At 32.2% G+C, this 14,846-nt stretch overlaps 1 protein-coding gene across 1 annotated transcript in view; it reads right to left on the minus strand.

The window, feature by feature from the left end:
- Positions 1–14,846, minus strand: part of LOC127729103 (uncharacterized) — a 97,730-nt gene continuing 82,884 nt past the window's right edge. Inside the window, exon 3 of the transcript XR_007994523.1 lies at positions 1–28. The gene's annotated coding sequence lies outside the window, so the exon portion shown is untranslated. The remainder of the gene's footprint in view (positions 29–14,846) is intronic.

Genomic DNA, 14,846 nt, shown 5'->3' on the forward strand with positions numbered 1-14,846 from the left:
ACAACAACAGCGACAATCAAGCAAATCGCTGTAAAGAAAAATATGTAGATTGTAATAAAATAGCGGGAAAATTAAAAACCAATAATTAAACATAATTATATGCATATATATAAATAAATGTACTAGTATATACTTTAGTAAATCCACAAAAACTATGAGACACTTAAAAATTTTGTTTTTTAAATGTTGATATATAATACTTGAGATAAAAACAGGTATGCACTGCATCTTAAACTTCAAATGAAAGTTCATTGTCTTATTATGGCTATTTTCGAAAAATTTTCCATGGTAACATTATCAAATTTGACAAATATTGTTTTAATTTCATGGTACTTGGAACAAAAATTATATTTCATGGCGCTCGGAAAAAAATTTATATTTACTCAAATGTTATATGTCGCATATAACATATGTATGTATTCGCGACACTCGATACAACAACACCTTTATGTATTCACGGCGCTCGATGCCACATCTTTGGGATCGATACAACACTTTCTCTTTGTATTCACGGGGCTCAATACAACATAACAATTTCACGGCGCCCGCGACAACATCTACATTTCACGGCGCTCAAACATCATTTCCATTGATTTAAAGTGCTCTATACAACAAAGCCGTTTATTCATATTCATTTAACGGGACTAGACACAATATCTCTATTTATTCCAAACGCTCCATATAGACCATCTAAATTTATTCACGGCGTTCAAATGAAAATCTCATATTTACGTCGCTAGCTTCATTATCTCCATTGCACGCGCTCCGAGCAAAATGTCTATTTTTTCCAAGGCGCTCAATACAACATATCCCTTTATTCACGGCGCTTACCACAATATCTTATTTTTTCAGAGAGTTCGCTTATTGCGCTAGAAACAACATATACGGAGTGCAATATATCATTTTTTATTTCACGGTATTCGATTCAAACAGCTTCATTACAAGACACTTCATACGACATCACCACATTACCACGCTTTTTAGAAAATCTCTATTTCATTGCGCTAAATACAAATCATCTCGTGATGCACGACACAACGTCATCTCCATCTCATGGCGCTCGATAAAACATCTCCCTTACTCGACGTTTACGGGGCACGATACAACATCTCTACCTGGCGCTGGATACAACGCCTCCGTTTAAAATTACGACCCTCGCTAGAAATTTCACTGCACCTGATACAACGTCTTCATTTTACGGCACTCGACATTCCAATCAATTTAGGATTTTTATATACTCGTCGAGTTATTCGACCATATGTCAGTCACTTACAGAAGTTTATGCAATCTGACCGTGAACACGACTAATCTTAATTGAGTAATATGTATTCTAAATCATAAAATGAACGCTTAATTGCAATACATATTTTATGCTATACTTTAAATGATAACAATCACTAAAAGATAATCACGGATCATGGTATTAACAGGATAACTTAACAAGGAAACGGTGTATCTTTTGAAAAAAAAGTTAAAAATGATTACTTAGAAATGTGATTGTTTGGTAAAGATTTTCTTATTTGTTTTTGGTTTGATTGTCTTTCTAAAGATGATAACAACCAGTTTATATATTTTAAATCAAGTTGCAATTATATTGTCCGTAAATATCAATTTTGTCGAACGTGATTAATACTGTATTGTTACTATGTTGATCTAAAAAAATATTAAAGCTGCTATTAAATGAATACGTCAATAAATAAACGGTTAAAGACTTCTTTATCACAAGTAAACATACGAGCTTTTTCTATATAAACAAACCTTAAACCTTAAATCGTCATAAACAAAGAAACAAAATAACTAAGGATATTTGGTAATTTTAGCCAAATTATCCATTAATCAAGACATTAAGAAGAAATACCACCATTGTTTTCCCTATTTTCAAACAAATGCAGAATTTATCAATCACTCAGTTATTTCATACAACTGTCAAATTCAAGGGAATATTTTTTTCGACCCTTTTTCGTAAGAAACCGGATGTGACGTACATGCTTTTGTGGTATTACATCTTACCCATTACCTGTTAGAAAAGCAAATGATGCAGCAGCAAACTTGATCACTCTTATTTTTTTCAAGTCACGTGTCCAGAAGAACGTCATAGAGGCTAAGACAACACTAATGAAGTAGAAAGAAAGCCCTAGGCCCATAAACACTTGTGGAATCTTGTAACTCCCTGAAATGTATAAAAAAAATAATGATCACGTTTCTAATTAGATTTAATCGTGTTTATCATTAACTTTTGTGTTAAGATATCCTTTAAGGTCGATTTACAGGAGTAAATCCAGTAGCGAATAAGAAGTAACTTGTAGCCTTCTTCATTCTGATCTTGTTATCAACAACACATGTTTCTGGTTTCCTTATAGTTACAAGTTTGTGAATGTCTTTATGTTTGGTAGTTTAAGTCGTAAATAATTTGCCTGGTAATTCTCGAATTCGGGATAAAATTATAAAATATAGAATTAGTTTTCATTATAAAATCATATTTTTTTATTGCATTCGACGGTAACTGAATGTATAACTTTTTAATTAACACAATCAAACTGAAAAACCAAACGTTGCGGTATTTTGCTCAACACTTTCGGTATTAAATGATTCTTAACAGTTTAACTCTCCAAACAAGATTCTGTATTGTGTACATTAATGATTTGCCAATAAGCATACGGCAAACAGGATACACTTCTGTCTTTCTTTTACCTCCGTTAGTCAATTTCTTGTTGTAATTGTTTAAATTGTATGTTCGTCTTGTTGTTTTTCTCTTTTAGCGTTCTTTGTTTTGTTTTGAACCGTGGCCGGAATTGCTTGATTCTTCCCGCTTTGATACTGATATCTACTAAAATTCGGTTATATTATGTCAACCATAAACTGCTTTCATACTATGCATAATAAAAAAAAACAAAGTGAAAGCAGCTACAAGAGATTTAAAATATTCACTTGTCTTGAATAGTTTTAAACTTGACACGCATCCTCGAAAATCATACAACAAAAAGCAGTAATTTGAAGAATTGCATTTGTTCTTCTTCTTCAACATAGTTATGAGGAAGAACGACTTTAATAGGCACTACTTAAGTTTACGGTCACCATCGCGAATTGATTGGTCGATACAATGTGTCTGTGTCTCAACTCACTAGCGATATGTTTTGGCGATCTTAAATCTTAAGAAACCTAAATACCAGGCTGAAGCTAGCGAACAATAACTAGCGAACAATAAGCCAGCGAACAATAAGGCGATATATCTACCAACCGAAAAAATGAATAAGACAGCAACGGCCGTTAAATGAAAAATATTTAAAAAGGCAGACATTCCGTCCAAATATTGCAATCGTAGTCTGTAAATTTACCGATTGTATCCAATCCGGATTGTGAAATTTTGACTTGATCAGAATTCGCGTGGCGGGTGATGCACGTATAGCAGGAGACTTTTACGATTTTTTTAAAATTAGTAATGACGTCATTGATCTTAATGACTTACATTAAAACGTTTAAACCCGCTGCATTTGTTTGCACCTGTCCTAAGTCAGGAATCTGATGTTCAGTAGTTGTCGTTTGTTGATGTGGTTCATAAGTGTTTCTCGTTTCTCGTTTTTTATATAGATTAGACCGTTGGTTTTTCCCGTTTGAATGGTTTTACACTAGTCATTTTTGGGGCCCTTTATAGCTTACTGTTCGGTGTGAGCCAAGGCTCCGTGTTGAAGACCGTACTGTGACCTATAATGGTTTACTTTTATAAATTTTTATTTGGATGGAGAGTTGACTCATTGGCACTCATATCACATCTTCTTATATCCATTTACACACGATTTAGTTTGAGAGACCTGTACGAGCCCCATGCTCTATTGATGAACATTGAGCATTTATACAGTCTTATATAAAAGTAGTAGAAAAAAAGCATTTACAGAGTTTCCCTTACCGAAATATAAGCCCTGCGGCAAACATTTGCCGCAAGTTTGCAGCAAACATTGCCGCAAGCTTGCAGCAAACATTTGCTGCAAACTTGCCGCAACCATTTTACCATGCAAATGAAGGTTGCGGCAAGCTTGCTGCAAACATAATTATGCAAATTAGATTTGCCGCAAGCTTGCGGCAAACTTGCAGGAACTACACATACACTAATGGCATGTGTGTAGACACATTCAATTTATCTCTTCAAATTACACAGCAACATTTTTAAAAAGAATTCCTGTCTGTATACAAACAGTCATTGAAAGAATTCTTGCAAACTTAAAGATCTAAGGAAATACATACATGCATTTGAGTTTTGAAAAAGGGGGCAGGGTCATTCACAAATGACATTGTATACCTGTATTAAGAAATGAAAAAGGATAAATCTCAAATGTGTATTGGGTATAAAGCTAGGTAATAATTGCATAACAGAATTGAACTTAATTTTAATAAGCATGGTACAGTACATCATGCAGTTACAAAATTCAAACTTATAATAGCTAATGTTTTTTCAAACACACATATATATTATATATATAGTATCTTACTTAATTATGTATGATAGTGACATTAATTATTTTATTAAACATGTGGTTTTATGAATTATTTGTACTTACAAAATTACATATTAAATATCCTATATATTATTGAACCAAAATGCCTCTTTGATCTCTTATATTTGAAATGCATTTTCCAAACACAATCAACATGACCTAGCCACAATTTCAAATTGTTAGCTTCCAGGAAGTGCCAACTAGGCATGCCCAGTCAATATTGTGTAATTCTTGCAATGTTCTGGCAAACATATAGAATGGTCAAAGTCTTCTGCAATCTTGCGGCAAACATTCTTTATTATCTTAACTTTCTGGCAATCTTACGGCAAACATTGATGTTTCTGCAAATTTGCCGCAAGCTTGCAGCAAAAAGCTGCAATGTTTGCCGGAAGTTTGCAGCTAGCGGCCAACATCTACAAACACTATTTTCTGTGTTCCTGCAAACTTTTTGTTTGCCGCAAGCTTGCAGCAAGTCTGCTGCAAGTTTGCGGCAAACAATTCAGTTCCATAAGGGTTCACTATATCTGTTCCCTACTCTTTAATTTGGATATATAACTTTAGAAAACACCATAGATATTAGATACTTTGTTTGCTATTGAACGAGTTTATGTCTTAATCCAATTTACACCGTTTTAGTTTATAATCGTTAAATTTACAATTGGAATATTAAATGCGTCAAGGTCAAATGATATATATATGAAACTACAACAAATGAATTAACTTACCCTACTAAAGATTCAACCTTAACCCAAACTTCGTCATATTCCAATTTTATTCATATTTAATTCAACTCTCAATTATCGTCAAAATGTATTTTACATCTCAGCAGTTTTTGACTGAAGTGTACTAAATATTTTCAAATTCATGTAATAGTAACTCACTCAGACGCATCGAATTCTAATGAAACCTTGTAAATATATTAAATATGCGGCCATTATTTGATGCATAATTGTAAATTATTTTTTTGAGTGATTTTTTTAATTTTAATTTGGTATATCGATTTTATAGAATAAAACACTTTCCCTTCACAGATATCTGTTATACGATTGTGTTAACCTTTCCCCTTTACGGATATCTAATATATGTTTGTGTTAACCTTTCCCCTTTACGGATATCTATTATACATTTGTATGAACCTTAAGTTTCCCCTTTACTGATATCTATTATACGTTTGTATGAACCTTTCCCCTTTACGGATATCTATTGTACGTTTTTATGAACCTTTCCCCTTTTAATACGGATATCTATTATACGTTTGTGTGAACCTTTCCCCTTTACGGATATCTATTATACGTTTGTATGAACCTTTCCCCTTTACGGATATCAATTATAAGTTTGTGTGAACCTTTCCCCTTTATGGATATCTATTATACGTTTGTATGAACCTTTCCCCTTTACGGATATCTATTATACGTTTGTATGAACCTTTCCCCTTTACGGATATCTATTATACGTTTGTATGAACCTTTCCCCTTTATACGTTTGTATGAACCTTTCCCCTTTATACGTTTGTATGAACCTTTCCCCTTTATACGTTTGTATGAACCTTTCCCCTTTACGGATATCTATTATACGTTTGTATGAACCTTTACCCTTTACAGATAACCAATTTTATTTGCTAATTGAAAATTAAGCTGAATAAAATAATTTAAGACAGCAGAGAAGATAATTCTGTTTTAATTGTTTATTACTAAGACTTAAATAAAGAGTGAGCTATTTATACTTTAAATTTATGATGTCTCTGTCTGTTCAAAGGGTCAGAGTGTCCTACTTAATCAAACGATAAATTGTTGAAATTAGATAACATGTTTTCACGTGCAGAGTATGTTCACTTATGACCAGTGCATGATTGGATTACATCTCTCTTATTGGTCAATGATTGCCACATGTGTTCCGAATGTTATTTCTTAGTTTGTGATGACAATCTGTTGGGGCTGAAAATCTAGGCTAGTGATTTAGACTCACGAGGGCCTTTAGATCTATTTAGATATACACGTACGTTGATTTCTTACAAAAACAAATCATTAATAGATCACGGTATTATAAATTACATGTATTTTATCAGCTAAGAGCTATGAGGAATGGTGTTTTGATAAAAAAAAAAAAACGACACCAAAGTTAGTATCTGTACCACATTGACGTTACATTTGACGTTATCTTCTGAATGAATAACTTGGTTACGTTCAATAGTAAGGAAAATGCATGCAACAATAGATTAAATGACAGTACAGTTAGAACAGAAGAGTAAAGTTATATATGAGCATCTGAACAGCAGCTTTCTTTTTTTATTTTTTAAAAATTGTTAACTTTATTGTAATGTTTTATTTCTCCAAAAGTTTGATTTAATAGGAGAATCAGCCACAGTATTAGCTTTCTTAATCTCTTACTTAATCATAGATTATATGCAGTGATAGTCTGGTGCAGATTCAGACAGGGTGCATCCGACGCTGTGCATAATATGTAGATGTGCATATTATTTTAGATTAAAATTGGCCTCTTCATTTTGGAAAAAAAAACTAATTATTTGTTTAAAAATTCCAATTTTTGCGAAATTTCTCTCTGTGCTAGGATTGCAATGAAAATGGGTGTGTAGGTATACCTAATATGCTATTCCAAATTGCCTCCTATTGTCAAATTTGCAGTAAAAGCGCAGCTTTTTTTTTTTGCCTATTTTTCTCTATTCCTTATATTTTACCCTATATTCTGCACTTTTCACCTATTATTCTCTATTCTGTATATTCCATCCAGACCCTCATATCTAGAAACAATATGCTATTCCAAATTGATTCCCAGCGTCAAATTTGAAGTAAAAACTTGCTAGTATTTTAATGAAACTGCAAATTAAGGTACATGTATTAGATGCTATCCATAACTGATTTTCTTGTCAAAAATTATCCTTCGAACACCATTTCTGCAATGGCTGCCATCTTATACGTAGAAAATCATAGTCAGCTCAGATTATATGAAATTTTGTATTTCACTTCAGAACATATCCTGATTTTTTTCCTGGTCTTGCGGTAAAAAAACTTTCAAGTACGATTATCTTTCTCCGATACAACTTTATTTCACTAAGTAACATAAAAAGGGGTAAAAGATATTACTTTTGAACCTCCAAGGGTAACTGGGGAATACAAAATACTATGAGAATGGTCACTTATAGGTCTTCTTCCGACCGGCAGTAAAACCCTTGCTACAAAAATGGGGTGTCCGTTTGGCTGTTCAGGATGTGCGCAGCCACGTCCGGTCAGAATGGGAAGTTAAATCCGATGCCTTGTGTAAAGAGAAAGCCACGCTCTTTACACGTTAAGAACCCATGCACCAACTCGTTGAGGAGTCCGTAGATAGTCTGTTGCAAGGCAAAATTTCTATTTCTATCCAATATACCCTCATTTTCCAGTGGCTATTCAAATTTCTCCGACCTAATCCCGGACGGCCTCTATTTCATGACCTACCTATTGTATTTATTGTAAATTTGTTCCCGTCCTGAACATACATGAACTATTTGCCACTGGACTTTTAGCAACCAACAATCAAGCAAACAATATTACTTTTGAGTTTGTTTTAATTGTTTGTTTAATTGATTAAGGTACATTGTTTTTTAGAAATTCTTCTTTCAACAGAGATAGCCCTTATGCTTGCAACAGAGGTTATCTAAAATCTAGCTTATAGTTTTATTGAACATATTTTATGATTAAATCATTTTTAAACTTGCTTTAGCCACATGCTACGCCGATTCTATTTTTTTGGGATGGGGGTGGCGGTGGGGTAAAGAGGGGGGACTTGTAGTTTTATTGCTTGTTTGTGTTATGTAGGATAGTTTAAACATATTAGGAGATATGTTCAGTATCTATTTCTAATTTATATTGCACTTTTAATGCCCTAGTCTCTTTTATGTGTCTAAACTGATTTTGTAATACATTTCATTTGAACCGTAACTTTTGATTCCTCTGAAAAGTGATTTGGAACAAAGGGGAAATGACTTTTATTTATCCAAAACTAAGTAAGGTATAAGATCAAACAAGCAATTTTTACATCTACAGATAGAAACTGGATTTAACCTAATAATTATTCAATTTTAAGAAATTATGTTTTCTTTAAAATTGTTGTTTTAAATTGAAAACATACAGAAAAAATGGTAATAAACATGAAGTGAGGCATATTTTCCTTAGAAGACCAACATTTTTTCATTGTTTTTTTATATAGTACTGTTTTATAACTAACTGTCCTTTCCTAGAGTCAGATATTTCAGTTTTACACGAGACACTCTACACGAAAATTTACGACAAAAGGGACAAATTTTCGTTCTCTATTGTAAAGTTTTATATTTTGGACGGTGATATTCCTTTGGCACCTTCTTACGGTGTTTATACATCCCAACTCGTTCGCTTTGTGCGTGTCTGTAGTGACGTGTTTATATATCCCAACTCGTTCGCTTTGTCCGTGTCTGTAGTGACGTGTTTATATATCCCAACTCGTTCGCTTTGTCCGTGTCTGTAGTGACGTGTTTATATATCCCAACTCGTTCGCTTTGTCCGTGTCTGTAGTGACGTGTTTTTATATCCCAACTCGTTCGCTTTGTCCGTGTCTGTAGTGACGTGTTTATATATCCCAACTCGTTCGCTTTGACCGTGTCTGTAGTGACGTGTTTATATATCCCAACTCGTTCGCTTTGTCCGTGTCTGTAGTGACGTGTTTATATATCCCAACTCGTTTGCTATGTCCGTGTCTGTAGTGACGTGTTTATATATCACAACTCGTTCGTTATGTCCGTAGTCTGTAGTGACGTTTTGGATTAATGAACATTATCTATGTATTACTGGTAAATTATTGAGTCAAGGATTTCCTTACCACAAATTACCATTCCTAATTTCTTCCATAGATACAAAGATTCGACTTTGAAGTTTGGTTGTACCTGTAGAAAACTTAGATTTAGATACGATCCGGGTAAACTTACCGATCCTTTAAATAAACTTATTCTTAAAGGTTACCTATTCAACATTGTAATTAGATCTTTGATTATTGTTTTTATCGGTATAAATATCAGTAATTTAAAACCATACTAAATATTATTGTTATACATATATGTACATTAACGGTTCTACAATCTGTCGACACTTATATTTTGGCATTGCACAAAGTCATGTTTTTCTCTGACCGTTAATGTCGTCTTTACACTAAATCCATTGGATGTTGGATGTGTAATGATAGATATTTTAGTCTTAGAACACATGAAGTTTTATTAGTTGTAATTTGCTTGGAACTAGCTTACAGTAACTGCGAGTATCCACAGGTCTTTGTGTCTTTTGTGTTTTTGTTAGGGTTTTTATGTGCTTTGTATCGATCTGATGAGTTAATTATTGTTTGTTTTTATGTCGTACTGTTACACCACTGTCCCAAGTTAGGGGGAGGGTTAGGTGCCATCAAACATGTTTAGCCCGCCACATTCTGTGTGTGCCTGTCCTGAGCTAGGAGCCTTTTATTCAGTTGTTGTTTGTAACTCTATGTCATTTTTGTTTTATGTTTATTGTTTTGTACATACATCAGGCCGTTAGTTTTTTTCGTTTGAATTGTGTTACATTTGTTGTTTCGGGGCCTTTTATCATGTTTTTAGTTTACTATGCGGTATGTATTTTGCTCATCGTCGAAGGCGTACGATCTATTGTTGTTAACTGTCATTTGGTTTCTAGTGGAGAGTCCTTTTTAATTTTCTAAAACCTTCAAAAAGTCTCAATAATGATTTAATTTCCACCTTCCATATTTCTTAATGTTTTTGTATGTTACAGTATATCTTATACTTATAAATACCAGGGTCGATATGGAAAAGGACCTGTTATAATCTATAATGAATATATCACAAAATTACCAGTTTTTTTTAAAACTTTTTTACCAAGCAATTTAAGACGGAAAAATATGTTGCTGTGTGTTACCATGGCAACACCATATATCTTTGATTTAATTTTATTAATTTTTTTCTATAAGGTTAAGTCCCAAATTAAATAAATCTGAGAATATGAGTGGCCATCAATATTCTATATTCTTTGGTGGTTACAGAGAATGTCTCTTCAGATTTGGTATGGTTGCAAATGAGACAACTATTCACAAGATACCAAAAGACAAACTATGAAAATACGGAGATGTGACATTATTGTCAATGACGCTGAACTATCCAGCAAAGATAAAATTAAATGGATGTAACGTACGGCCTTTAACAATGTATATTTCGCCTATCAAATAATTATAGTAATATTATTACACATAATGTATTAATTTTCTGTTAATATATTAAAATCGAAAAAAACATATATGACATTTGGATAAATATTTTTTTTATATATCTAAATTCATGAAATGTAGGAAACTTACCATCTACGTTGGAATCTTTTATAATTCTGTCACAAGAAACACCACCTTCATGTTGATTAATGCAAATGAAAAATAGTCCTTTTTGTCCAGAAAACGAAGAGGTCTCAAATATCACCCAGTATGGTAATACTATCGACAGAAAACACAGGATAAAGCCAACAATAGACGTTATGAGAAGCAGAATTCGGAACAGCTCAAACAATTTCATCGTAGAGTATTCTAAATATTGACCAATTAGATCTTGAAACAAGACTGGTAAACAAATAAATTATAGTCACATCGGTATATATATAGAAATCAAATTTAAATATATCCGATGCTGAAGTTTAACCTTATACAATGTAATGTGTCATTTGGTTTTTATTGATATACAATCATAATATAACGTGACAAAAAATAAAATTATTGCATTGGCCGAACGCGGGGATTATAGATTAAACATGTTTCGTTTCTTAAGTTTGTCGCTTTCGGTTGTTATCACTAAGTTTCAATATATCTATACTCTTTGTTGCGCAATATTTAACATACAGACGGATAACAATATGGGATAATTGATGTAAATGAAAGCATTATGGTTTTACCTATTTTACTTGCATTAGTCCATAATCCTTTCGTTAATTGACTTTGTTTTATTTTTATTGTGTAAATGTAAATGTCATCATTATATTGTTGTTTATACAAGAAAAGACAAGATTTTATTTGAGTCTCACCTCTTATAAAACATTTACATAATATTACAACTTCACATATAAACACAAAGCAAATTTTGGCAGTATAAAAGTAAACATTTTCATCACTAAATAAAAATACAAATTTATCGTCATCTGACATACTATTAAAATCATGACAAAAAGAATTAGCATGACTAAACAATACAGCACGAAAATCTGCATATAGTTGACATTTCAAAATTACATGTTTCTCATCTTCAATTGTATATCGTTACAGTTAAAACATATTCTTTCATTAATAGGTAAGTTCTGATACCGGCCCGTTTCAATTTTTAGGGGCGCAACACCACAGCGAAATTTTGCAAAAGCACTTCAGTCTATATTTCCCTGCAATAGTTTTACAAATATAATTTTCTACCTTAAATTCGGTTTTAAATAATTTATAAGTACGTAGTTTGGCATATTCAGGCATTCAAAACCAACTTATTATGCCATTCAGTTTTATATAAATCAATAGCTAAGCATTCTATATCCTTAATTACATTTTTAGTTAACAATATATCACAATTACAATATGGTTCAAGATTATACTCTTTAAACTTAGTCAGAACTCTGAAGCACCAGTTTTTAATTGGTTTATTTCCATACTTATATGACCACGTAAATACTCGTTTGTTCGATCTATCATTGTCCATTTTACAAAATCTGGACCATAATCTAAAAACAGCTGTCCTTTGCTTTACATTGCATGGAATCCAGCCCATATCACCATACAGAGATAAGTTTTGTGTATATATTTTAAAGTTTATCCTGACTTTTTTAACCTAAATTGTCATCATGACTTTTATTTTTGCAAGTGTCTCATCCTGCCTTTTTTGTTTTTACTCAAAACTCCTGTCCAGCCTATTTTTTTTCAAATTTCATCCTAGCCCCCCCCCCCCCCCCCTCCCCCCATAAAAATCAAATGGTAGCTCCCTTAGAAAACAAAACTATAAATTATTGACCTACAAAACAATGTTTTGAACTAATTATTCATAAAAAATTTTGTATTTAGGCTAGAAGTTTTCATGTCAAAGTTATACCTTTTTAAAGCAGTGACTCATATTATTATAGTAAGTCAATATTTAATTTTCTTTCACCTAACTGGAGTTGTATAGTAAATATTCCTTTCTGTTTCACTGCACTCTCTTTAAACTAACAACTTTTCACTGAAATAATTTGTTTAAATATTTTAAAAATTGATGAGTTTGTTTGAGAAGAATTCAAACTGCAACTTGGTAAACTGTTTAAGCCATTGCTAATGTGATACCCCAAAGCCTACTGAATAAGCACAGTACAGTCAGGATTCGACTTCGTCAAAATTATCTCCCCATTACGCCACCTAATTTTTATAATCGTAAAAATGGAAGCTATTGTAGTGATGACGCGCTGTTAATTTAGCTCTTGAAAACCGATAAATTTATCCACATAGCATTATTACAATCCCTTTATGCCCGTTGTATTTTAAAAGACAAATGTATCTTATAGCTATTTGGCACCATTTAATGTAATTTTATGCATTTGGTCAACTTAAAACTATTTTCTGATCGGTTGTCAGGGAGAATTTTCGAAAGTTAAAAAATATCTAAAAAAATTCTAATTAAATATTTCGTGGAAGGGCAGACTAAAATTTTTCAGTGGTTGAAGACTAATTACCCTAGATAACACACACAAACAATGAAGTTTTTTTGAAGTTATGCATTTTTAAGATCCACTTGAAAAGTCTGTCGTCAAGTACTTTTAGTAAAATTTTGTTATTCGAACACGCCTACTCTGTTGTTATGACACATTAGAAAGGTATTTCACTTGACCCATATATTTTATTTTCTAGTACTGCAAATTTTTAATATTATATCAACCTAGAGCCTAAATATATAAAAATAATAGAATCTGAAGAGAGGTGATGTATGAAATATTTTTCTTTTATACGTTTTCACGACAGAATAGTCAACTCAAACACGCCTGAACATAAAAAGGTGTACTCGACTTTCTCTTTTTGATGAAATTAGTGCCAATTTGGGGGATTTTTTCCCAAAAAACTGTCGCCGGGGGCAGAGATGCAAATAATGCTTTAAAAAGGTCAATCTATTATCTTTCTTTGGCATTTTTTTCGGCAGAATTTATGCTTATGCAAAAAAAGGATCCACATGTATTTGCACCTACCACAATCGACTGTTTTGTGAAAATTTGTCTATAATTTAAAAATTTACAAATATCTCGAAGCTTCATACCATAATTTAAGTAAAAACACGTACATAAGACACATAAAATCATAAATAAGGCAAATTCATTAAATTTTTAAAGCCCACAGAAACAGATGTAAACACTTCAAATTTACCAACTTGGCCTTTTTTACCTTCTCTAACAAAGAGTTTCATTTCTTTTGTTTAATTTCAACTGGGTTTCCGCCTGGTAAATACATCTTCTTTATAAGTGTAATTTGTGCTTGATAAAATATGATTAATTTTATTGTATGTTACGTGTAAAATACAAGGAACTGTTGAATAGCGTACATGTAAAATACAATTAACTTTTGAATGATGAAAATCGATAACGATCAATTTGGAATGATAATATTGATTGATTGTTGGTTGCTTCAGATCCAGTGGCACTGGAATTATAATACAAGAAATATAAAAACATACAAAATCAACAATAATAAACTTTGGACGAACAATTTTCGTGTCATATTACCCCATCACTGCCAAGCTGATCATGTAATAAGTATTAACGAACATTATTTCAAAATCTACATATTAAAATACAAACGAATTTGTATTTTAAATTACATCTTATTCACAAGCGCCGTTTTATGATCATTTGTCGACTATTATTTTGTTCTATCGAAAATTCTAAAAGCACATGAATTGAAAACAATTGTGTATTAGTACCAATAACACGAATATTTCATAACGCTAATACGAACAATTTGTTTATATCCCAGATGTGCAAAGTTTGCCATCAAGCAAATAACAAACGAGGACTGTCTTTCTCACAGAAATGTGATATTCGAAGCTATACAGTAAAAAAAAAATACTCGTTTATCTTTGCCATCGCATAAAATCATTGTTATGTCAAATAATTCTCCACTTGGAACTTATAGCCAGGAAATTCTCTAGAAATCTAACTTATAATATCTAGTTTCAGGAGCATTTGTCCAAAGTATTTTTGTAGCTCTAAATATTTATGAACACATGTTTGTACTATGTTTTGGTGCTCTTCCCATTGATTACATATATTTAAATGTGACCATGTATCAAAATGTCACTAGATTAATATTAAT

The sequence above is a fragment of the Mytilus californianus genome, unplaced genomic scaffold (assembly GCF_021869535.1).
Source record: "Mytilus californianus isolate M0D057914Y unplaced genomic scaffold, xbMytCali1.0.p SCAF_2, whole genome shotgun sequence".
NCBI classification, from domain to species: Eukaryota; Metazoa; Mollusca; class Bivalvia; order Mytilida; family Mytilidae; genus Mytilus; species Mytilus californianus.